At 44.7% G+C, this 25,123-nt stretch overlaps 1 protein-coding gene across 4 annotated transcripts in view; it reads right to left on the bottom strand.

Moving 5' to 3' along the window:
* ATXN1 (ataxin 1) overlaps positions 1–25,123 on the bottom strand; it is a 400,612-nt gene that overhangs the window by 366,078 nt on the left and 9,411 nt on the right. The window contains exon 1 of one of the 4 annotated variants that reach the window (XM_032341173.1): positions 4,164–4,506. The exons of the other annotated variants lie outside the window; for them this stretch is intronic. The gene's annotated coding sequence lies outside the window, so the exon portion shown is untranslated. Of the gene's footprint in view, positions 1–4,163; positions 4,507–25,123 lie in introns of those variants that run through there. 4 annotated transcript variants of the gene reach the window in all.

Below are 25,123 nucleotides of genomic sequence, written 5' to 3' on the forward strand. Positions count from 1 at the left end.
ATGAGGAAGAGCTGTAGTATTTTTCCCGACAGTAGCCTCTTACCAGATCCACATGTGGGTGCTGAGGGGCTCCAGAGTTTACTCCGTCCACACCACCAGACCAAGCAGCCCGCATCCACTGGGAGGAAAGTAGCCACTGGAGCTCTCCACCTACTACCTGGGTCTGATACAAAATTCCCAATGAGACAATGGCCGGGACACTCCAGGATGACGCGTGGAGCGGAGAAGCGCTCTGTCTGCGGGCTGTGCTGACTCAAGTCTTTACCACCCAGGTCTGGGCCCAGGCGCTATTCCCAGTTTCACCAAAGAAAGACAGGAAATGGAGAAGTCCGGGCCAAGGTGGGGTTCTCAAGCAAATACAACTCATTCTATCGAGACAAATGTGATAACTAACTTACGGTCCAGAGGCGGGAAGGAAGGTCAGATGACTAAAAATAATAATTTTGAATAATAGAAGTGGCTTTATGGGCTTATGTGACAATCTTTTGGATGATTAAGATGAAAAGCGCATTCTTCGGGGGGAGGGGTTTGTGTGTGTGTGTGTGTGTGTGTTTGGGTTTTCCGTTTTTGGGGGTTTTTTGTTTTCTTGGTTTTTTTTGGCTTTAAATGATGGATACTGGACTCCTTCTTTAGGGCCTTCTCCAGTGTGAAAGCTGAGGTTTCTACTCAGATTTCCAGATCTGCTGCTTATTACTCGGCTACCGCATGTTTTCATTCCAGAGAGTGTGATTGTTAATTTGTTATTGCGAGTTTCTTAAGGAGTCAAAACATCCAGAGCAAAGCATGAACTACACACGGCAGCAAAGGCTTGAGATTGTCTCAGCAGCATGGAAATGACTCATGCCTGAAGATAGGGAGGCTTAAGAAACACTCTCCCCCTCCAATTCAAATGTGTTCAGATGAAACAAAACACAGCGCAGTCCAGTTCTCAAATCAGAATCTGAATTCAGAAAAACATCTTGGTTGAAATATCCGGTGAAAAACAGTTTTTTAAACTATTTTTCTTCCTCTCTGCCGTCGGTGAGGTCAATCATCACTTGTTCTCAGTGTACATATTTGGCGGGTACCTACTCCCACATTCTCTCTCTTCCAACAATATTTATGCCCAGATAAGGGAGAGAACCATCTTCGTACAAATTGCCTACATTTATTCCAACATTTTTCTGCACCATTTTAAAAAGAAAGAAAAAAAGAAGAGGAAGAAAAAAGAAGGTGGGGCATCAAAGGGAAGCCTAAGTATTTCTCAGCAAGGAGTCTCAATAAACACAGACTTTTTTTTTTTAATCAATTCAGATCCAAGGACACAAGGAACAAAAGCTAAATGATGGATAAATATCTGGAAAATAAAGGCAGCTGATATTTCTCTACCCTCTTGACCTCCTGTCCTCCAAGTCCTCCTCCCCACAACAGCCACATACATTTTTCCTTCTGGTCATAACACAGAATTTGATCACTGGATTAAGATGACTATCCCAGAAAGAAACTTCTTACACTCTGTGAACCATAAAAAAGTTGAAGGAGATGGGGGAGGGCCTCCACCAATATTTAAAAAAATTTTATTCAACTGCTCCTCACACGGACACCTTTTTTTTTTTTTAAAGAAAAGGTTTTAATATATAGCTTAGTGTTGTTGCTAAACTGAATCAGAAAACATGTAAGTTTGCAGAACTCAACATTGAGAAAAATGCCAATTATCATTCTGAAATGCAAATTCCTAAGACCTCCTGAACCTGATTATGTATGACACAGAATAATTTCTTAACAGGGTCCAATTTCAGGTGGATCTCCCAAGAGTTCAAGCCATATGGAGCCTAATTAGACAGTGAACATGTTCCCTCCTTGGTCTGAACAAGTATAACAAATATTTCAAAAGCTAGTTCTTCCAGGAAGCAGTAACAGTTTGAAAAAAAAGAAGCAGTTTATTCCCCCCAATTTTTCTCATCTACTAAGCCACTGCTCTGATGTTGTAATAAGTACAAAGATGGTTACAAACCCAAGTGTCCAAATTCTGCTCCCTCTCTCTCCCTCTGTCCACCCCTGCTTTCCTAGGAAGTTAAGATCCGGAAGTTCAAAATCTTTCACAATTGTTTAAAATATTCAGACATCGGTAACACTGTAAAGTAAACAGACACTTTAAATATGATTAAAAAAAAAAAAAAAAAACCAGCAAGCAATCTTGGCTCTGGCTATAGATATTAGGAAAAAGGATTAAATGAAATGTACAAATCATTCCAAAGTGAGAAGGATGCTGAAACTTCTGACTACCACATACATCAACTCTCCTAACCCACCAAAAAATAATGTGCTCAGTATACTGGGTATGCAGATAAGGTACTTAACATGAATAAGAAAATAATTCCAAAATATGAACTTTTAAAAAGAAATAGAATTTTAAGTCTCTTAAGTACTTGGAAAAGTGTTCCATGTGATCAATGAATTCTGTAATGAGTACCATATGAGAGTTTATATAATTGTATATTATTTGTGTTATCATATACGAAATCTACTATAATGCATGCAAACAAAAACTTCTAAAGTGATTTCCTAGGTGCGCTTCTCCTTTCTTACGTACTCTTCCCATCTATTAGTCTGTGATAGTCTCTGCTCTACTTTTTAGCACAGAAAATCTTTTCTCATAGACAAATTACTGCATTAAACTCAGGCGTGGACACAGATTCAGACCATAAAAGGATCAAAATGAGGAAAATTATCTGCCCCATGAAAGTGACAAGCTCCTCATACGGACCATTTCCTCCATGCACCGAGCGGAGGCGCTAGGGGGTACATAAACAACGTCGGCCATAACACAGCCGCTGGAGAAAAGACATCGGTTCATTGAATCGACACTGTTCACCACTGACTGCTCTACAACGATGAAAGGGGAAATGGAGAGATCTAGACCCTGATTTTACCTGAACGGGCTCGGAGGATCAGGGACCAAACGCCTTGGGCGTGAGGAGCGTATGGGAAAGTAGAGAGTGAGTGTATCCCCTCCACCCCTGGTCCTTGTTCCTGCATGTTCAGAGGCGCCAAGAGCCTCCAGTCACATGGGAAGGAAGACATCTGAGTGTCACGATAAAACGGAGGGCGGTGGGGAGGCTCCTGGCAGACATCGTAGTGGAGCAGAATGCAGCCGGGGGAAGGCAGAGGGCTTGGGCAATCAGACGAGCAAGCCTGGTGTTCAGAAATAAACCTACGTCCAGGCACAGTCCGAGATCCGGGGCAGACACCAGCATTTGCCCACACTCCCTACGACCCCCGGTCTGCCTCCCACCAGCCCTACTTTTGCCATCTCCCGTGTGCCCTAAATGCTACACAAGCAAATCACAAAACGCCAAAGGAGAACAGTAATGTGGTCGCAGTAGGTCAAGCACGGACAGCGTTTACCAGGCTCCAAGGGCAAACACTGCATATATTATTAATTCATGTAATTCCCCACCCGGATTACGATCCCCATTTTCCAGATGAAACAAACAAACAAACAAACAAAAACCGGAAGGACACATCACAGGAGATGGCGACATTGTGGCAGGCTTATCTCCAACCGACCACACGGCCTAAACTCCCACCCAACGGGCGGGGAGAGCAGCCTCAGGACAGCCTGGCACCCCAGCCTCCAGCTCCTTGCCTCCCAGCACAATTCAGTCCTAATTGCTAAAGGCTCTGAAGGCCACCGTCCCATCTTCAGGGCCACTTCCAAAAGTCTGCAACAGCAGGTCCAAATGGATGGCTCCTTGGGCCCCTCCACAGCCCAAACGTGGCGGACACGCAAGCCGCCCAGAGACAAGCCCTTCCACTGAGTGATGGCTACCATCTGGCAACTCAGAATGGACTTTAAAAACATCGTCCCTTGCTGTACAAAGTATCTGGTCACAGGGTCTGTTATCAGTAGAACCAAGATAAAAGCTGTGACCTCTGTCTTTTCCCTCTCTCTTACCCTTCTTCTTCCAAGGTGTGTATTTATATTTTTTGCAAGGCAGCCAGAGGAAAACATCAAAAGGAGCCTTCCTAGGGGGTGAGCAGTAAATGAGTAACGGCTGGACAGAGCGAGCAAAGAGAAAGTGAGTCATGGGGACTGTGTTCTGTCTGTAAGCTTGCTCCGGCTTTCTCTGAAATGTTTTCTCTCCTCTATGCTGGGAGCTGTGGGCCTTGTCTTTACTCACCCCAAAACACCATCTCAGACTCCGGAATCAGGCTCTTAGTAGCGCTGAAAGCTCGTAATCTTTCCTTCCAATTGCAGGCACTTTAACTCCTAGGGCCTAAGTCCTTCTTACAACAATGTACGTTAAAACGAAGCAGTCAGTACAATGGCTTGGCCAGGGAGATGTGGTTTGGCGCCGTTGCACAATCTCGCTCCCTCATGCTGGGAGGTCTATGAGTGGAGGGCACCTGGGCTACCGCTTTGCTTTGCTGACATCCCACAGCCTTACGTGACCCTGTGGCAATCCGGGGCCCACCAACCAAAGAGCACCTCCTTTTTTTTTTTTTTAAGATTTTATTTATTTATTTGACAGAGAGATCACAAGCATACCCAGAGGCAGGGGGAAGCAGGCTCCCCGCCAAGCAGAGAGCCCAATGCGGGGCTCGATCCCGTGACCCTGAGATCGCAACCCAAGCTGAAGGCAAAGGGCTTAACCCACTGAGTCACACAGGTGCCCCAAGCACCTGCTTTCAATTACCGATTGCAATGGTTACATTTTATTTTCTCTTTTGGATTCTGGTCCTCCCAAGCGAGCCCAGGCACACCAAGAAAGGGAAATAGGCCCTTTGAATACAAATCACACGGGATCCTTAAAGACCAAGTGCTTAGCTGTGTGTCTGGCACGTATAGGGACTCCATCAATGTTGACTGCTTTTCTTCCCTTCTTCCCCAACAGAGGAACAAACACTTAGATTAACTCAGGAGTAGTAAGTAACAGACTCAAAAGAAACGAGCTTTTTAAAATGAAGAGTACCTTAGAATTTCCTTGATAAAATAAAATTAAATGCCTGGGCAATTAAAGGAAATCTGTTACTGCTTGATCACAACGTGAATTACAGCCTGGTAAATAAAAATCCCCTTTACAGGTAGAAGCTACAGAAAAAGAGGTACGAACATGAAGCCTTCTAAAGTTAAAGGGTAAAATAAAGTGTATACATATATTTTTTTTTAATCTACAAATACAGCCAGAGTATTATAAGAAGCCCCCTACCTTCCTTAGGAGCCCTAAGACCTTTTATTAAGAGCACCCTGTACGAGGCTTCTATCCATGCCCACCGGTCTTTTCTAATAAAAATCTCCTCAATGTTCCCCTTTTGTTGTGAACTTCAGTGACTGCCTCCCCCCTGGCTATACACAACCACACATATCTTTCAGAAGCCAACTGAAGCATAGAGAAGTTAAACATGATGCATTCAAGGTCAAATCTCAAGTCAGTGGAAAAGGCGTAAATACAGCCTCTCTGCGGCTGAGCGTTCTGGGTGCTGGGCCATCCTGCAACGGTGAAATTTTGACTTTTGATTGCTGTTTTCAAAATTCCCTGGAGTCTTGAAAAGCAGCTCATGCTAACAAGATAGAAGGAAGACGCTTTTACAAATTTCATTAACACTGCACAATTTCACATTCCTGGACCTATCACACCCGCCAATTCGTTCTTTCCATACGCATTTAAAACTCCCTTGAAAACGGGGTATAAATGGACTCAGAGACATATGAATGGGAGAGGGTTTGGGAGCCTAAAACATACCCGATTCCCGCCCCCCGAACTAAATGCAGTTGATTCTCAATGCATGCCAAGCATTTTGTGCAAGAAGAAACGTTCTACCTTTAAGAGCTGCACTATACACCCCACGAGACCCCTTTCTGAGATAAGACCCATAGAGGCGCAGCTCTTGGGAAGGATGAACAGAGGACTTGGGAGTGCGGGAGGCATTCAGGGAGAAGGCATCACAAGGACTAAGCTGTGCTGAGAAATGAGGGCGCCCGAGCTGTCATAAGAAAAACATTCACAAGCATGTGCAGATTAAACAGATAACAAGAGAGGCTCTTTTCTTTTTTTATAAAAAGGGAGGTCATTCCTCTTGCTTTTAGGACCTTAAAAAATACACCTGAACAATCAAGGGCTGGGAGCCTTGACCCCTGGTGGAAAGCAGCCTTGAGCACGATTCCACGCCTTAAAACCCAGGACATACCTACTCTCAAGGAGCTGTTTTATTTTGCTTTCTGCTACCACACTCGAAGACTCCTTGATATAACACATAAGCTTTTTTTTTTTTTCTTGGTATCTCTCTATCATGAAGAGCTCATTTGCCATTTAATTTTTATCGAATCATGCTGGCTGGGTTTTTCTCCCATCTACCCCCACCCCACCTACACTGGCATTCTCTGTGGTCAAAGAATCTGTTTCAGTATTAGTGTTCAATATAACAAATGTCAAGTAAACACTCTACATATTTCCTGTGCTATTTAAAGCACCTTAAGCAATTATTTGCTCTAAAGTATTAAACTGTAAATTTTCTTAGCTGGTGCCAGTTCCTACAGTTAAGAGCTGTCACAGAACAGTACTTAGAACACTCAAATGCGGCTTTCAGAGCAGCTACGCTCATAGACTCCATTTGCCAGGATTTTTCTTAGCTTCCGTATTTTTAAGGGGTATTTTTGAGACAATGTGCAAAACTGCAATGAGGTGTCATTTGTAATTCTTTTATATTAATAAGTACATACACATCTTTCAACACAGATTTGTCTCTAAGCAAAACGATAAGAGACAGATTAGACAGCAGACACATACTCACCCTTCAACCTCATTACTGTGGCTGCTTACAAGCTAAAAGCATGACCACTGAAAATATCACTACACGGGACAAAGCTCCAAATCTTACAGTTGGCTTGCAAAAGAATCCCCTAACACTAGTTTTATAGAGGGTGCACACCATATTTATAATAGGTATGCATACAGCTCTAGAAAAATATTCATATAATACACACATATATACGTCTCTATGTGCAAATAATGACATCCAGATCGTTGCATATGCCTTTACAGACATTTTTATGTTTGGTTAGATGAGGTTCTTTTTCAGTCTTCTTAAATCCATGACATATTTTTGTGATTACCCAAGAGTAACTTAAAAGTAACATAATTCTAAAATCCTTAATAGCTAAGGCTGCATTAAATTGCCACCTCCTCCTACAGAATTGTACGGTCCTTGGGAAAATGTTCATGCAACAGACGACAATTTACAAACAAAAAACAAACCGACGACAACGACAACAACGGCAAAAAGACCTCCTTGCTTTTTTTTTTTTTTTTAAACGTAGTTAATTACTAGACTTTATTTTCCAACTGATGAAAGAATTGTATTATTCCCACCAGGCCAGAACCCAGTCTGATGTTTAGGTCCTGTCCCAGGTATTACTAGTTGCTGAAAGATTGCACTAAAGCATGAAGGGACAACAGGGTTATATTATCTTAACGTGTTCCACTCAATAGTTCTTGATGGTGTTATGAAGTGCTGTCACACTGCTTACTGAAAATGTCTTGCTATTATAAGAATAATACCATCAAGGAGCCACATGTCTACAGAGCTAATATTTATAACTTATAACCCAAGAAGCATTGTCGAGATCTGCTGGCACAGTCTTAGACATCATCTCCTCTGGTGGGGTGGGGGTGTGTTTGTCAGAGCCCCTACATAGCACACCTTGCTTGGCAGGGGATATGTCATTTGCCTGCACCAAAGAAATGATCATGTCAAGGGTGTCTCAGTCAGTTAAGCATCTGCCTTCAGCTCAGGTCATGATCCCAGGGCCCTGGGATTGAGTCCCACATCAGGTTCCTTGCTCAGCAGGGAGTCTGCTTCTCCCTCTCCCTCTGCTGCTCCCCCTGCTTGTGCTTTCTTTCTCTCTCTGTCAAATAAATAAATAAAAACTTGAAAAAAAAAAAAAAGAACATAAAGGGGGAAGAAGTAAGAGACATGACAGAGCAGGGAAGAGAGACAAGAAAAATGAAGGAAAACGAAGCAATCACTGGCATGGTTCACATTTGTGTGCACTTCTGTTAGAAATACTTCAAAACACACCATTTTTCTTGGGTGAAAATTTTCTGAGATGGGAAGAAAGGGGCCCGGAGGGAGCTCATCCAATTCATGCTACTTTTTAAACATAGGTGGAGAGTTACTTGAGCCTTACTGAATCCTTCTCAAATTTTAATAGTTTACCTTGGTTTCGTGACTATGCTTTCATACACACTCGATATTTATAAAAACAATTTTGTAAGTCCCGCAATGACACGGGTGGTAAGCAGTCAAGAAAAATTAAGTTAAGAGCACAGGGTCTGAAGTTAAAATGGTATGAGCTGAGTCCCAGTCCGACTACTTACTAGTTCTATGACCTTGGGCAAGCTACTAACCCAGTTACCTTATCTGTAAACCCGAGATCATAGCCACCCATCTAGGTTTACTGTGAGGATTAAGTGATTAGCACAGTGACTGACACATCCTAAATCCTCAATACGCCAGTAAGCCATTATCATTCTTAAAAGAATCGGTTCTTACATGATGACCTTCCTCGTGTGTGTGCACTGTTTCATGTGTTTTTGATCATGAATCTGGTAAATAAATATCAGTTCGCTGCATGATTTACTGAATAAGTCATTTATTTATTTCTCAATAATTCACTGATAGCCACAATCAAATGCAGGGTTTTTTGTTATTTTTTTAAACTCGGATTCCTGTCTAGAAAATGCCCAGATGAAGGAGAGAAACAAATCTAGCCATCCCAGTAGGGAAGTGTGAACAACTTGACTACCTAGGTGCGGTTTTAGAGTCTAATGAATGCTGTTAGCTCAATCATAGAAGAGAAGACCAATCCAGCATCAACTTTAAACTTCAAAAACATCAACCATTCACCTTTATGTGTATCTGGAGTCCACAAAATAAGTTAAACCCTAATATCTCAGATCGACAAAGAATAGCAATTAGCAAGATTCATTTATAATCTCTTTAAAAGCTGCCCCTCCTAAGTAATACTGAAAAGAAAATCAAAGATTAATTTGTTTGAAGCCACAAGCCACAACTTAACCAACTTTATCGTTCCCTCCTGAGATAGTGCCTTGCACACAGTAGGTTTACAAGAAATGAACAAAATTAAGTTGAATCTAAAATGAGGAAGCCATGGGGCGCCTGGATGGCTCAGTGGGTTAAGCTTCTACCTTCAGCTCAGGTCATGAGCCCAGGGTCCTAGGATCGAGCCCTGTGTCGGGCTCTCTGCTGGGCGGGGAGCCTGCTTCCTCCTCTTTCTCTGCCTGCCTCTCTGCCTACTTGTGATCTCTGTCTGTCAAATAACTAAAATCTTTTATAAATAAATATAAATAAATAAATAAAACGAGGAAGCCGATCAAAAAGATGCCTTTGGTCCTACATCGTGAATGAGAAACTGTCTAAAGGATCAAACAATTGCCAGCTCTGGCTGAACTTTACGGCTAAACTCAAGAATTTGTTGATACTGTACTAAAGAAGTTCACTGATGACATTCCTCCTTCCTTAATTTCAATTAATGTGAGCATGGTCAAAACACAGCTGTCAATTCCACTATCAAAGTATTAAGAATATGCCAGGGCTCTGAGCTTCTGAAAAGAATGAAGACTGGGTGACTCAGAGAAATACATATGTTTTGGACCCAAAAATGATGAATTAAAATTTTTTTTTTTTTTTTTTTACTTTTAATAGTTTCTAATCTCCCATTGGTGTGTTTATTACACATCAGTTGTTATTTAACACAATGGCTCTCCTGGGGCGGGGGGGGCGGGGGGGGGGGGGGGGGGGGGGGGGGGGGGGGGGGGGGGGGGGGGGGGGGGGGGGGGGGGGGGGGGGGGGGGGGGGGGCGGGGGAAAGACAAACAGTAAGCAATAAGAGTTTTCTTCCAAGGAATAGAAATAGAAAGAGTCGCAACAGAAAAATACCAGAGAGAAACAGTTTTTATATTATAACGCAATTAAAACATGCTAAACAAACAAAAAAAAAAATCTATTTTTAAAGGCCTATCATAGCTGGAAACTGGCCAAAACTCAACATGTTTGATGAGATACAGATCAGCGGCAAGAACAAAGGAAAACCCAAGTTGAAGGATTAAATTTCTCTCACAATCAGTCACTCAGATAGCTGCACCCAAGTCATAAAGTGTTTCGGAGTCTGATGTATACTCCAGGCATCAATCCCCGTCCAGAGAGCAGAAAGGCCTCATCTGCCGCATGCCAAGCTGAAACAGATTCACGTACAGCACCATACATGTCTAAGAACAGCTCCTAAAAGTCATCAGCAAAGATGCCTTGTGAGTAGAGAAATCAAAAGACAAGAATCCAAAGGCATCAAGATTTCAAAGTTAAGAGGCAATGCTCTCTAATTTTCTGAGTCACGGGCTAAGCGAAAAATTTTAAAAAGGACCCCAAGACCATTTCCCCTTTGCAGAAACCAGCAAATAATAATAATAATAAATTTTAAAAATACAGGCACAAAACACCTGGCTCTGCTTTCCTGTTTCTCGCCAGCGACATACATCCATATTTATGGATCTATGTATATGAGCGAACAATCAAACAGAACTTCGGAGCAGTGAATTACACGCAGTCCTACAGATATACTCTCACACACAAGAGAGCAAAGCTGATGCTATTTAAACATCATGAAATATTTTCCTAACTGTGCACAGATGGAAGTACAGACTTTTCTGCCAACTGCCTGGTTCAGAAACTTTGCTCTATTTTTAATTATTTGGTTCAGAGGACCCGTTTGTGATTAACTTCTGTGTTGGATGGCAAAGCCAGTCAAGTTCCTGACCCACAGCAAAGAACACTGAGAGAAGCTTAATTATTTTTAAACAGCTAGTGTAATATTGTAAACCGTGTGTAGGGACAACTCATTTGTCAAAGACCTGTTCGTGGGTGCTGCAGCTTGAAGAAGAAAAATCTGGGAGGCACGGAGGAAGTGACACCGAAATGAAGTTCCTGATGACAAAGAAATTTTCATCTTAGAGAAAAAACAATGGAGTATGAAACCGAGAGGAAGAAATTAATAGTACTGCAAGGACTAATCTTATTAGCACTGGAAGTTTCAGTTCTGCCTACGAGGACGGTGAATGGAATGCCAAAGCTTTAAACACAGGAAATGAACTCAGATACAGGGAGGAGGTGGTCAGGAAACGTCAACCATAGAATTCAGAATCACACACGAGAAGTGCTGAGCAGGATCAAATCCCAGAAGAGAAGGAGAAAGAGAAGCAGTGGTCTAGCAGGAAGTCAGAAAAGAGAGCTGAGGTAAGAATGAGCAGGTGGGAAGAGTTTTATAGTTTTCAGAACTGTGCATTACCCCAAAAAAAAAAAAAAAGCTGTTTCCAAATAGAAAATAGACCTAAAGAGCAAACCAGTACAAACACAGAAAGGAAACAAAATATAAGGCATCCCGTTAAGAACCTTAAAGGGAACAGGGTTCAGACATAACAACTTGCATTCCTAAAGGAGCCTGCTTTTGAACCAATATCCCTGTAATTGCAAGATGTTCTGCATTTAAGCCTTTAATGTACTTGGGAAAACACCAGATTCTGCAGAACCACAGGCCACAGAGAGCCAAAATATTTCAGGAGTTAATACTTATTGCTAAAAACTACATTTATAATGAGTCCAGGATCAATGCCAGAATGGTCTGGGAATTGGAAAAAAAAAAAAAAAAAAAAAGAGCACCTAATTTCTGTTTGAGAAGGTATGAAATGGGGAATTTAAAAAAGAACATCCTTAGCAGGGGTTGGGGGTCCTAATTCAGCTTCTTAAACCACTAGCACTGGCCACTAGCTTTCCGCTGGGTTGGATGACACAGGACAACTCAGGACACATCCGTAGTTGTGAACAATCAGGAAATGCCAATAATTGGAAACAATTCAGGGAACATCGCAAAGAGAAGAAAAAAGGTGATCTGTTCTAGAAAGCCCAAAATAAAGTTACTCCTATTAACATATACTCATAGTCTTCTACTATGCAAAGTATACCTATGGGTATGTGTGTTGGAAAGAGACTAGAATTTAAAAAAAAAAAAACTGTTTTGTTTTTTGTTTTTCAAAAAAGCACATCTATAAATGGTTTCATAATATCCACCTGGTATTATTACAGGCCACGGCTTAGAAACGTTTTATCTCACTTAGAAATATTTCTATTTGCTTTAACAGCAGACCCTGTGTTGAGATACGATCTGACCTGTGTCTTTGTCCATAAAACAATCCTATAAAATATGTAAACATGAACTCAATTTTCTTTAAGTCGAGAAAGCAAAATATGGTTGTCAGAACAAGAACAGCTTTCTGTGGGATATTCTAGCTAAATGAAAGCTATTCAACTTGAATCAATTGCTGTATCCATTCTCCAATACACAGCAGATTTATATTTCAGAAGGTTTTTGACAGAGAACAAAATGTTACTGAACTATCTCTTCCATTCCTTTTGTCCTACAGAACATTCCATGGGCTGAACTCCCAACAAGGGGCACACACTTGTCAGCTTCTGTGTGCACTCCTTCTATTCTAGTTGGCCTTTGTTGCAAATTTTCGGTTTTGACCCTTTCCTGGCAAAACATGAATATACACCTCTGGGGTTTAAATTGTGTTACAATTAAAAAAAAAAATTTTTTTTAAAGCTTATGTTTTATTCTGTTCCATCATAAAGGGCCTCTACTCGTTAAAATGGGCCCTGCTATTTAAATCCATGCTAGAACCTTTCTTTTTTATCTGCTTCTGTAAACAACTAGAAATCAAGGGAGAAAATTCTTCCCACCCAACGATCCACACATTTCTACACAAAACCGACCACGGTGTCTTTAAACACAAGACAGACCGTCTAGAGCCGGCATGAGCAAGTCCATGTGAGATAAATCTACCCTCCATTGCCTTGACTCTGGGTCATCCCAGGACTGGACCTGTGGGCAAACGCCAAGATGGAAAGAATGGACGGGTGCCCGTTTTCAAGCCTATCTGTGTAAAGGCTCGGGAGCTCAAGAGGGAATTGTTGCTCACTCCGTGAGTGACAAAAGGTGTGCGGCTGCGAATGGATTCGAGGAGGAACATATTCAACATCACGCTCGCCATTTAATGACTAAGCCTGAGCCAGCTCAAAAAAAAAAAAAAATCCATCAGAAACAGATTTTCAGACAATGGAAGACCTAAAACACTGGTTCTCAGGGATGATGTCCAAAGGAGGTCTCTGAAGCTGGTGGCCCAGAATAAAATGGTGACTCATTATGCCTCCGGGCGAGCTCATATCTACTTGGAACGGCAAAGACACCAAGTCCCGTGGACTTCCAACGAAGATCTTGGGGCAAGAAGAGATGTCCACCAGCACTCTCTGTGACCTGTTAGAGAGAAACATTCTTAGCTACTCCGTCACCAAGCAAAGCTCCCCCGCCAGGCTATAGCATCTTGGCTCCTGGGAAAAAGCCTTGAAGAGATTGGGGGTGGGGGGGGGGAAAGGCCTAAAAGAGAGATGCCCCCGATCGTGTTTGCAGAATGGCTCATGAGGTTCCGCACATAAAATCTAGCTGCGGTCGAATCTCCACATGAATCAGACCCCAGGTATCTCTGAAGCCAAGTGCCTGGGCATCAGCCACCAAATTACTTCTGCAAAGAAAGAAAAGGCTCCCATCGTAGTGATTCTAGAAGCTCCCGGCATCAAGAGACAGATGACGATTTTTACGAAATGATTGACCTCTAGATGTCGCAGGACCGTAGACAGGCATTATGAAAAGGAGCTCAGTGTCCTGTGCTGCCTCTGGCCAGCCCAGGAGGTAGCCATCGGATTTGTAGGCAGCTGCGTGAGTTTCCTCGACCCTCTCCACGGCGTCCAGCAGAAAGACAGTGGGGACCAGAGCATGGAAAAGATCTGAGCGTGATGCCTGCCCAACCAGTCTCCGAGGGGATGGCATCTGATTTCAAAATTCCATGTAGGAGATGAGTTTGATGTCCTGATGTTCCTGGCTCGGCTGACACTGATGCATTAAAGGAAACTCGGCTCTAGAAAGCTCCACGTTAAAGGTACAGTGGTTGCAAAAGGGAAAGCACCATCCGTGAAGCGTAGGCTGAGGCACTACGTGCACGTCTCATGAAATTGATGATGAAATGATTTCAGGTAACCAGGAGTTGTATATATATATTTCTATTCAAGGGGCTGTCCTCTTGTACCTTCCCAGCTCCATCTCAAAATTGCTCTGTCGGGCCATGTTGGTGAAGCAGAGTTATGACTTTTCAGTCTGTAAGTTCAGAGACCCAACTGCATCATTCCTGGGGTGATGGTGAAGAGGGCTGAGCTCCAAGTTAGAAAGCCGGGCTCATGGCACCGACCACATGGGCTCTGGCCACGGGAACCCAGCCTCTCGGTCAACCTCTTATGTTCTGCTTCCTCCCCGGGAAAGTGAGGAGCATCCTCTCCACGCAGAGAGTCATTGTGACTCTCCAGGGAAACAATTTATCTGAAGCACCCCGAATTCCATGATAGCTATTAGCAGCTGCGGCAAACCCGTGACACACCAGCCACTTCATGCAGTCTAAATGACCGTGCTTTCTAAGGCTGTCTTTACTAAATCAGAGGCTCGGGCCACGAAAGATCCCTGACAGAAATGGGCAGTGCTGGGCTTGCTACAAGAGAAGCAAGGAAACACAGGACTTTTCATGCCGGCAAAGTCTTGGAAAACCTGCACATTTTATTTATTTTTTTTAAAAGATTTTTTTTTAATTTATTTGACAGACAGAGATTACAAGCAGGCAAAGAGGCAGGCAGAGAGAGAGGAGGAAGCAGGCTCCCCGCAAAGCAGAGAGCCGGATGCGGGGCTCGATCCCAGGACCCTGAGATCATGACCTGAGCCGAAGGCAGAGGCTTTAACCCACTGAGCCACCCAGGCGCCCCAAACCTGCACATTTTAAATGGAAAAGCTAAAAATAATAATAATAATAATAATTTTTTTTTTAAAGGATACGGTTTCCTGAGATTTCAGGGCAAAGAGGAAAAAGTGTACCACTTAGATACAAAAACCCTGAGATTACTCAGGTCACCGAATGTTCTCTGCATAGCAGAATAACCAACAGCTAGTGTTTGTTCCTTTCCATAGATTAATAACCATCTCTGCAGGACCTGAAAATGAAATGAACTGCCCTGCTCTGTTCGGAGAAGCTTCCTCTACTACTGGGAAGACCCACGTCCTAACGTCGCACTGGGAAAAGCCTCCTTCATTTTAACATTGCTTCTTCCTCCCGTTGGCCTCGTCTGATTTCTAGGCTGACGAACATGGATTCAAAGCTTGCAGGAAGGGGGAAAAAAAATTTCTCCCTCCCTTTTTATTGATTTACACAGATTTTTTAAATAGTGCTGTTCATGTGGAGAACACTGAAATGGGGGTGGGGGGGATTCCACCTGCTCCTTCCGAAGAGTAGAGAGAAGTACAAAGGGTGACAGAGGCTTCATTAGAACAGGAAAGCTAATATAAAACAGCCAAATTGGGGCATAGATGCTCTCACCGCATTTCCTTCAACCTCAAACGAAAGCCAGGTTTTAAGGAAGGAGATTTGTGAATAAATAACCAGATCATCTTTTCTCCCATCAATAAAATAATAAACTTGTCTTATGGGATGAGCTCTTATAAAGGAAAAACAAAACTGTTCCTCTTATGAAAAGTGTCAGATCACGGTACCAGAAGCAGCAAAGGTAAACAATCTTTTCTCGGTTCCTTACAGAAAGGCTGTCTCGGGACACCTGGGTGGCTCCCTCAGTTAAGGTCTGCCTTTGGCTCATTCCTAGGATCAAGTCCCAAACTGGGCTCCCTGCTCAGTGGGGAGCCTTCTTCCTCCCCCTGCCTGCCTCTCTTTTGGACAAATAAATAAATAAAATCTTTAAAAAAAGAAAGAAAAGAAAAAGAAAGGCTGTCTCTCCCCTCCCCTCCCCCCTCCCAAAACCCGCAGCTCGAGGTCACACCTCACAATGGACTGGGTTGCAGGGACCAAGGAAGACCCAGAGGTAAAATGAAAATGCCTGGGTGGCTCAGTGGGTTTAGCCTCTGCCTTCGGCTCAGGTCATGATCTCGGGTCCTAGGATCAAGCCCCGCAAAGGGCTCTCTGCTTGGCAGGGAGCCTGCTGGCCCCCCCCGCCGCAACCGCCTCTGCCTGCCTCTCTGCCCACTTGTGATCTTTCTCTGTCAAATAAATAAATAAAACCTTAAAGAAAAAAAGAAAGAAAGGAAGGAAGGAAGGAAGGAAGAAAGAAAGAAAATGGAGCTGTGGAAAGAAAAAAGCACCCACTTGGAAGGAACTTGCCAGAACAGAGCAAGAGGAACAAGGCTCTGGGCACTCCCTTTTGGGGGTGAGGCATCCCATGGTGGGGGTGGGGGGTGGGCAGGCTTCTATACCTTTCCCCATATCCCTCAGAATCTCTGACAGAAGCGTATCATTCCTCACACCAATGGCCACAAATGAACACCCTGGACCCAGAAAAGGTAACCTCACAGCCAGCAACAGGCAACTTCTGGATGAACTCGGATGCAAGAGAGAGGAGGCAATGGCCACCTGGAGGGGGCCCAGAAATATCACAGGTGGACTGCCCGCCCTCCCCCCCAGAGTGGGTTACACAGAGGATGGCTCAGCGTTCCCCAGTCCCTGGGGGGCTTTATCTCCATGTGACCAACCCCGCTTAGGACTCCACAACTACTCTCTTCCAGGTAAAATAATCTCCTTGAGATAATTCTCTCTCCAGGAACTTCCACCTGCGTTGGAGACCGGGGTCACAAGAGCACGTAAGGCCAGAGGACAGGTGTCACTGAGGTGACTCTCAAGTTCTTTCACTCATTCAACATGATGGCTGTGTTCCTAAGAACCCTTATGTACTCAAAACTCAACAGGATTTTTTTTCAAGACCGAGAAAGACCGTTTTCGGCATTAAAAAACAGAGCAATTTTTTCCTGCACTGAATTTCTATAATAATAGTGTTCTGTGTGGTGATAAGTGCGGTACTATGAAATTTAAATATCACTGGGCAAATCCAGCATCCACTAGGGCCCCATGCTGGTTCCGGACCACAGTGACATGTGTCATGGTCTACCTTAACAGATGGAATCCTATCCAGTGTGTATCCGAAAAACTCACATCACAGGGGAAATGTCTGTACCATCCACTGGGGGCCTGCTAGGCGCCAAATGCCAAGAATGGGGGAGGAGGGGCTGGGAAAGGGGTCCTCGCTGTCACTGAGCTGCGAAAAAGGATTACAAAGTGTTATGAAAGGGGTAGAACAGGGTGCTGGGAGCCCAGACCGGCAGCATATAACCCTGGGGGAAAGATTCAGTTGAAATTTTAAAAATAAGGTGAAGTTACCCAGAAAGATAGCGGCGAGCAGGCAGACGTCAAGAAAGGGAAGAGGGAAGGAGTAGCAAGCCGCAGAGCTGCGGCGCAAGGGGCTTCTCAGGAGGACATGCAGTGTGACTGCAGTTACCCAAATAAGAGGCAGCAGATAAGGGGTCAGAGAGATAAGCAAGGTCCCCCAAGCCTGCCGAGCCAGGTTACAGACTGTGGGCTTCATCCTGAGGCCCATGAAAATTCGGGGAAGGAGTGAAGGAAAAGAGATGCAAACAGATCTCTCGCCGTAAGAAACATGCATTTGGGCTCCGGAGAGGAACACGGGTTGGACCAGCGCAAGGGGACATCTGGGGAGGGGATGCAGGGAATATATATCACATCCCAGACCTCCCCGCCCTGCTGAGCCACGAGCCCAAGTTCAGTCCTTGACACCAGCCTTCCCCAAAGCTCAGTACCTAGACAACGGCTCGCAAGCACCTGCCCAAAGAGCCCTCTCCAGAGCAGAGGGGAAACAGGAAAGATGCAGGTAGCAGTGAGCGTCTCTAGTCCGATGTGGATGAAAATCAGACGCCAACCCAGGATGTTCGATAACAGTTCAATTTCACCAGGTCTGAAACTCCTGACTGATCGCTCAGGTCCCCGGGAGGGAGGCTGCCAGACAGCCAGCACAGTTCCCACGGTGGGGCCCAACGAGAGCAAATACAGGTCAGCCGCCGAGGGTGGAGAAGCCCAAAAGTGGGGAGAGGAGATCCTAGGAAACTGGCCCAGGTTGGCTGACGGGCAGAGATTCGGGAACAGGTGGGAGGAAAAGCGGAAGGGGCCCCTGGCAGAAGCGAGCACAGGGTTTCAACAGGGAACAGTTCCCAAGGAAAGCTGTGGGTAGCGGAGCATGAGAACTATACCCAGCAAAGCTGCTGGCCGGCGAAGAATGCGAACTCCCTTCCAGGTTGGCCCTGGGTGCAATCACAGAGGAGACCACAGACATCCTCTAAACACCTGAACTTCCACACGCCAAAAAGTAATACAATCAAAGGAAAAGAAAACCAGACCCGGGAAAATGGCTGCAGCGAATGGGATTTTTAAAAGACTGAGATTTAGGGCGCCTGAGTGGCTCAGACATTAAGCGTCTGCCTTTGGCCCTGGTCAAGATCCCAGGGTCCTGGGATCGAGACCCTTATCAGGCTCCCTGCCCAGCAGGAAGCCTGCTTCTCCCTCTCTCACTCCCCCTGCTTGTGTTCCCTCTTTCACTGTGCCTCTCTCTGTCAAATAAATAAAATCTTTAAAAAAATAAAAAATAAATTAAAAGACCGAGGTCTAGAACACTGGAAGAGCTCATATACTCCGATTAGGAAGTATCAAGACTTCCATTTGTTAATTGTGTAAAAGAAAATTAGCAAATTAACAAATAAACATACATGTTTAATTAACAAATAAACACATATGTTTATTTGTTAATTAAATTAAATTAATTGTTAAAAAATTAGCAAATAAACATATATGGAAATATCTCTGGGAGGAATCAAAGGAATGCAAAGTATAAAACCAAGAAGGCTAGGGGTGCCTGGGTGGCTCAGTTGGTTAAGCGTCTGTCTTGGGCTCACATCATGATCCTGGGGTCCAGGGAAGGAGTCCCATTTCGGGCTCTTGCTTCTCCCTCTTCCTCTGCCTATCCCCCAGCTTGTGCTTCCTCTGTCCCTCTCTCTCTCTCAGAAGAAGAAATAAAATCTTAAGAATAAGTAAAAAATAAAACCAAAACGTCTATTAAAGTATGCAAAAAAGAATAGGTCCCCCAATTAATCAGGTTGGAGAAACACACATTCACATATTGTTAGTAGCAATGGAAATAAGCACAGGCCCTTTAGAAAGCAATTCAGAGTCACTCCCCCACTATGGCAGTTTATGTAAGCCTTCTGTTGTGACTATAACCTAAGTAAATACTTAAGTGTACAAAGATATCCACTGCTGCTTTATAAGAGCAAATAAGTAGGGGAGCCTGGGTGGCACAGTCAGTTAAGCATCCAAATCTTGATTTTGGCTCAGGTCATGAGATCTCAGGGTCGTGAGATCAAGCCCTGCATGGGGCTGGGTGCTCAGAGGACAGTCCGACCGAGATCCTCTTTCTTCCTCTCCCTCTATCCCTCCCCACCGTGCACACACACACACACACATTCTTTCTCTCTCTCTAATATAAACAAATCTTTTTTAAAAACCCACAGTAAAAAAAAAAATCTTTTTAATAATAAAAATTTTAAGAAATAACAGTAAATAACTAGAAACCATGCAAATGTCCACATGTAACACAAAACTTAAATTAAGGTAAAACAACTTCATAAGACAGTGCATAATCCTTGCAAATGATGACTGCAAAATCTAGGTTACAAAAAGAGAATTTTTATGCTAAATGGAAAAAAAAAAGCAAAACTGAAAAAACTTATGTGTTACATCATCGAGGACTAGAAGACAACACACAGAGGTGAACGTGATTTGCCGACTGGGATGGTGGGATAAAAGGGAACTTTTGCTTTGATTGGTTTTCTTTTATTGCTGTTATGTATAGTCCAGAGACGTTTACAATGTAGCATTCTTATCAGTCACATTGTAGCGAACACCCTGTTCTGTGCGGCTGATGGAGTGGTGGAGAACATCACTCCTGAATCAGCAGAGGGTGCACAATCCTCCCCAAGTTGCAAAGGCCCATCTGGGATTCAAAGCCTGACCACAAGGAGACCTGAGGGACTCCTCCTACCCCAAGTACCTCCAAACACACAGCCCTTTCCTCTGCTTTCACTCCCCCCCCAACCAGTTCTTAAGTTCTATGCCTTCCCCTTCTTTTTTTGATTATGCACTGAAATCATCCCACATGCACTATATGTGGTAAAACCCCATTTGATCCTTCCAACACCCCTGTATGGCACATGCTGTCATCGTGCCCATTTTACAGACGCAGACATTGAGGATCACGGACTCAAGAAATGTGGCCTGGCTCACACGCCTAAGGAGCCAGAGCCAGAACTCAAATCTCCACCTCCCTGCCTTCAAAGGCTCGCTGGCACCCACCCTAAGAAGGGCTTCTTCCCTTCCCCGCTGCCTGCGAGGCAAACAAAACAACACTCTGATTTGTCACCTGTCCTGTCTGTACTAGCTGCCTAAAGAGACCAAACGGTAATGGATCAAGAGACATCATAGGAACTACTTGAAAATTAACCAATAAGATAAGCTAAGGTGGCACACACGGACTGGAAAACTGCGGCAGAACAGGAAAGGAATCATCTCGCGACTCCACCGGGCATGCGCAGGTAAAACCAAGTGACATCAAAAGGATTTCTACTTGCAAATTAAAAGCACAAGATGACCCTTGATATTACTGCAAGGAGAGCAGAGCTCCTGCACTCTCCTTGCAAAAATCAATTCCCCAATTAGCTGAGAGATTCCTTCCAGCCATAAGGCGGCTGCTCCAGAAACGGGCGGTGTTTGGGGCATGGCAGCAAGAACAGTAAAAAGGGACAGACGAGGTCTTCAGGTATGACCCTAATATACATAGGGTGATAAACGATTGTAGGCACCTCATCTGACATCCTCTATAAATTATGACACAATAACAGCTAAAAATGTAAATTCTAATTAAATACAAAACATAACAAAGTCAAACAACAGCAAATGATGTTTGACAGAGCAAAGGTCTTAGGGGAGCCAAGGGGAAGGACTGCGAGAAAATTTGTTCATGGAACTGCACAGTGTTCGAGAAGGGGCCCAAGCCATCGGGTCCCCCGTCACCTCGTTCACTGTAGATGGGGAAACTGAGGCTCGGCAAGGGAAAATGAGCATCCCCAGTCCCTTTGCAGCAGGTCAGGAAACAGAAACTCGGTCCCCAAATGAGCTGTCCCTCTGTTCCCCGCCGCGGCACCCTCCCTCTGCCTCGTCCTGGAAAGCTACTCCATTTGAAATCAGATTTTTAAAAGAGCATTAAGCATTCTATAAATATTAAATTCCTTTTTAATAATTTTCAAATGCACAGGGGCACATTTTAAAAAAAGAGGCCTGGTTTTGATTTCTTTTGGAAAATTGCACCCTGCTCTGGGTTTAACCTCGTATTGAGTGAAATATTAACAGGCCCATATATATAATGGTTTCAGTGTTCCTCCAGTAAAGCCAAACAAGATTCGAAAAACATATCCCCCAGGCCTACAGGGGAGTTTCTGGAGCACACATTAAACTCCACGCTCTGCCGTACAAGCCCATCACTGTTAAGTAACTCATCAGAAAATAAAGAGGGAATTACCAAAGGGGAATTGCCAAGCAATTAGTTCTCTGAAGCAGATGACACACGACTGCTAGAGGGAGGAGCTTCCCGGTTACTCATATGTCAGAGTCAGAGCCTCCTAATCTGTAAATAAAAATGCATCACATATGATTACGGCTGGGATGGAGGCTGGCACTGCCAGGCTAGCGCACGGATAGTAAAACCCAAGTCCTCCCGCGTTCTCCGTGTCTATAAAGCGAGAGCCGGTGCCTCTCAAGGCATTTTTTTTTTTTTCAATCCTGTGATTTTCATTCAACCTAAGAAAGACAGACTAGTCTCCCCAAAGCAGCCTAAGAGAAAAGTGATCTTTATCCTTTCTCTATCTGTCTGACGTGAGTCGCTTAAAGATTCATCGACTGGTCCACAGGAGGAGAGAAAATGAGAGACCCGGCGGGGAGCAGGGGAGGGGACGGGAGAGGACGGGAGACCCAGGCTTCCCAACAGCCACCCCAACCCAAGTGTGCCCCCGTTTCCCGGCACGCTTTGTTCTTGGGGCTGGCATCCGCTGCCAGCCTCACCACCTCGCAAACTGGAGCCGTGAGGAGGCTGTATCATCTGCCAAATCTTACCAGCTGAGCAATGACCCAGGGAAGCTCTCGGGGGAGTCAAAAGTTCATCGTCTCCCTGGGACTCTTGATGCCCAATGGCGTTTGGAGCCCAACTGAAGCCAATCCTGGGGAACACCGATAAGCATACTGCCACTGTCATCACTTTCTTCAATTAATAATTATTGAAATCTCAGGGCACCATGAGGAAGAGTGAGGACACCTCAAGGACAGCCTGTGTGCAACTCCGAGCAGACGGCCGAGCACCCAGACGGAAGGCGCAGCATCCACGAGCCCCTCCCCGATCTGGACCTCCCCGAGGATGCTGCATGTCTACCATGACGCTTTAAACATGACTCCCAGACACGCCCTGCCTTCTCCACTCAACTGTAAGCTTCTCACGGACAGGGCTCCGGGCTGGAGAGACAACGCCTGGCTCCAGGATGGGAGCCAAGCAGGACTTCCCCCACCGAACCGCTGATCAACCTGGGGCAGGTTACTTTTCCTCTCTGTGCCTCAGTTTCCCTCATCTGCCTAGTGGGTACTGAGAGTGCCTACCTCCAAGGACTGCGGTAAGGATTAAATGAGTTAATACACAGTGAGTGTGAACGACGGACGGGCTCTATAAATCCGTTAGGGTCTAGCTAGCCCAATGCCTCTCACCAGAAGATGCACGGTAAATATGTGCAGACAGAATGATCTGCCCCTGGAGGTGTTTTCTCCATCCTTCTGGCTCCTGTCCTCACCTTCTCGTCTTTCATGGAAGGTGGGGAAGTCTCTGCCTCATTCCGAGCTAGTTTGGGGAATAAAAGCAAGCCCTCTGAATAACCCGGGTCCAAAAAAGAAAAAAAAAAAAATCTTCAATAATCTGCCAATTTTCTCTACTTATATACTAAAGCAGACTGCCCACCAAGAGACGTGCAACCAGGTAATTTTCAGCCTTCCCTTCACTTTGAGCCGTGTGTCTCAGCCTCTTTTCATCCTAGAGTCAAGGCTCACTAATAAAGTATAAACAAGAAGCCAAATTGCCCAGAAAGCCACGCCTCGCATGTGTGAGTTGTATGTATGTCACATTCAAAAGATTCCACGAAAAGCCTCCAGGAAAGCCTTTAAAGTTACAAAACACACCCATATTCATGCGTTCAATCCAAGGACAGAAAACAAATGGCCCGAAATGAACAACTGCCCCAGAGTCAAGTGGACGGCACAAGGTGATTTACGCCTATCACGGGAGATGAAGAAATCGACGGTGGAAAAGACCAAAGGAAACGCTGGAACTGTTGTTAACAGGTACGGGGCCTCACTGAAAATCTTAATAAAACTGTTGAGAGGAAAAGAGAGGGATCATTTGTTGAAATGGAAAAAGATACCGCGCACACTGAATCTCAAAAGCAGCATTCATTTTCATACACACACATATTAGATGTAGCTAAAATTAGCTCAGGTTTCTTTCTTTCTTTCTTTCTTTCTTTCTTTCTTTTAAGGTCTTAAAGGAAGAAAGGTTTCAACGTGATTTCATTGAGCTGCAGTTTGGCGCTGAGCTTCCAGGGAGAAGACCCACTCACCCGCCCAGCCACCCTTTTCAGCCTGGCACCAGCCTCCCCTGGCCCTCGGTCTCCCCAGACCAAACACACAAAGACTACGCTGTGCCAGTGTCCCAGCTCCTCTCCGCGGCTGCTCACCTTCCCTCCAGGTACTCCACGCCCACTGATGTCAGCCCTGAAATACAGTCATTCCCCGCCCCCGCCCCCCCCCCGCCCCCCGCGTCTGGCAAACTTTGGGCAAACACACAGCTCAACTGCAAAGACCCCTTTTAAGGCAGTGACTCCTCCAAATTTATCTCCAGACCCGACCTCTCAGCAACTGTATCTCCCACCCCATCTACAACTCCGGTGCCCACTGGCACCTGTGCTCCGGCCAAAATGGCCTCGTGGGTTACATCCCACGTTCGCTGGTTGCGTCCCAGCCACCTTACACGGCCTACCCGGCTCCATCCACCTCTTCCCACAGAAATGCTAACCAGCCTTCAGAGCTGAACTCAGATGATCCCTCCTCCTCCGAGCCTTTCCTCACCATCCCACTCAGCGTCATTCCGAATTCCTTCGGTGTCAGAATTTACCCCAGGAAGGACAACGCGCCCCATTCTGCTTTGTATTAGTTCTTTCCAGGCATTTCTTCTTTCCCCTACCTGACCGCGGAGAATGCAAGCTCCTTCTGGAAGCTCTTACTCACTGGCATTCCCACAGCACCATGTAGTAGTTCAAAAAAGACACAGTGAATAAATGAATGAATCATTTCTTTACATAGATGGTGCCTGGGAGCATGTTAGGTCGAAACTTTGCTAGAGCCCTACCGTGTTTATGAAATAAGTAGAACCAGAAATACTTGCAATCTACGTTTTAATTAAAAAAGAAAAAAAAAAACACCTTAATGAAATTAACAGAGTACAGCACGAACAATACTATTTCCCTGCTCACGTTTAACCATCAATTGTGAGCGCTCTAAGGAGGCCATTCTTTCTGCAAAATGTTTAGATAATGCTCATACGCTTCCTTTAAATGCAGTCACAGAAAATGTCAGCAGCTTAGAATTCAAGGTGACTCGGCACTACTTTGCCAGTAATACAATACGTATTCATAAGACACTCAGACTTGCCCAATATACTAAAAAAACCTTAGTGTCTTCTCAGTAGGCTGCACCTATTGGCCAAAAGATAGGATCTTTCGTTGCTTGTGTTTTCACAATGAAATTCTCTTTTAAACACCACAGGTGGGGGGGGGGGGTGCATGTGTATTCACCACATATGCAATGAAACAAGTGCCCCAAAAAATTCAACGTGAGGATTTTCTGCCCAGCCTATGAAATGGTCAAACCCCTAGGAGACAAAGCAGTGGTGGGGAGGCGTCTCGCCCCTGGCCAGTCAGCTGACAT

This window comes from Mustela erminea, chromosome 4 (genome assembly GCF_009829155.1).
Source record: "Mustela erminea isolate mMusErm1 chromosome 4, mMusErm1.Pri, whole genome shotgun sequence".
Taxonomy (NCBI): domain Eukaryota; kingdom Metazoa; phylum Chordata; class Mammalia; order Carnivora; family Mustelidae; genus Mustela; species Mustela erminea.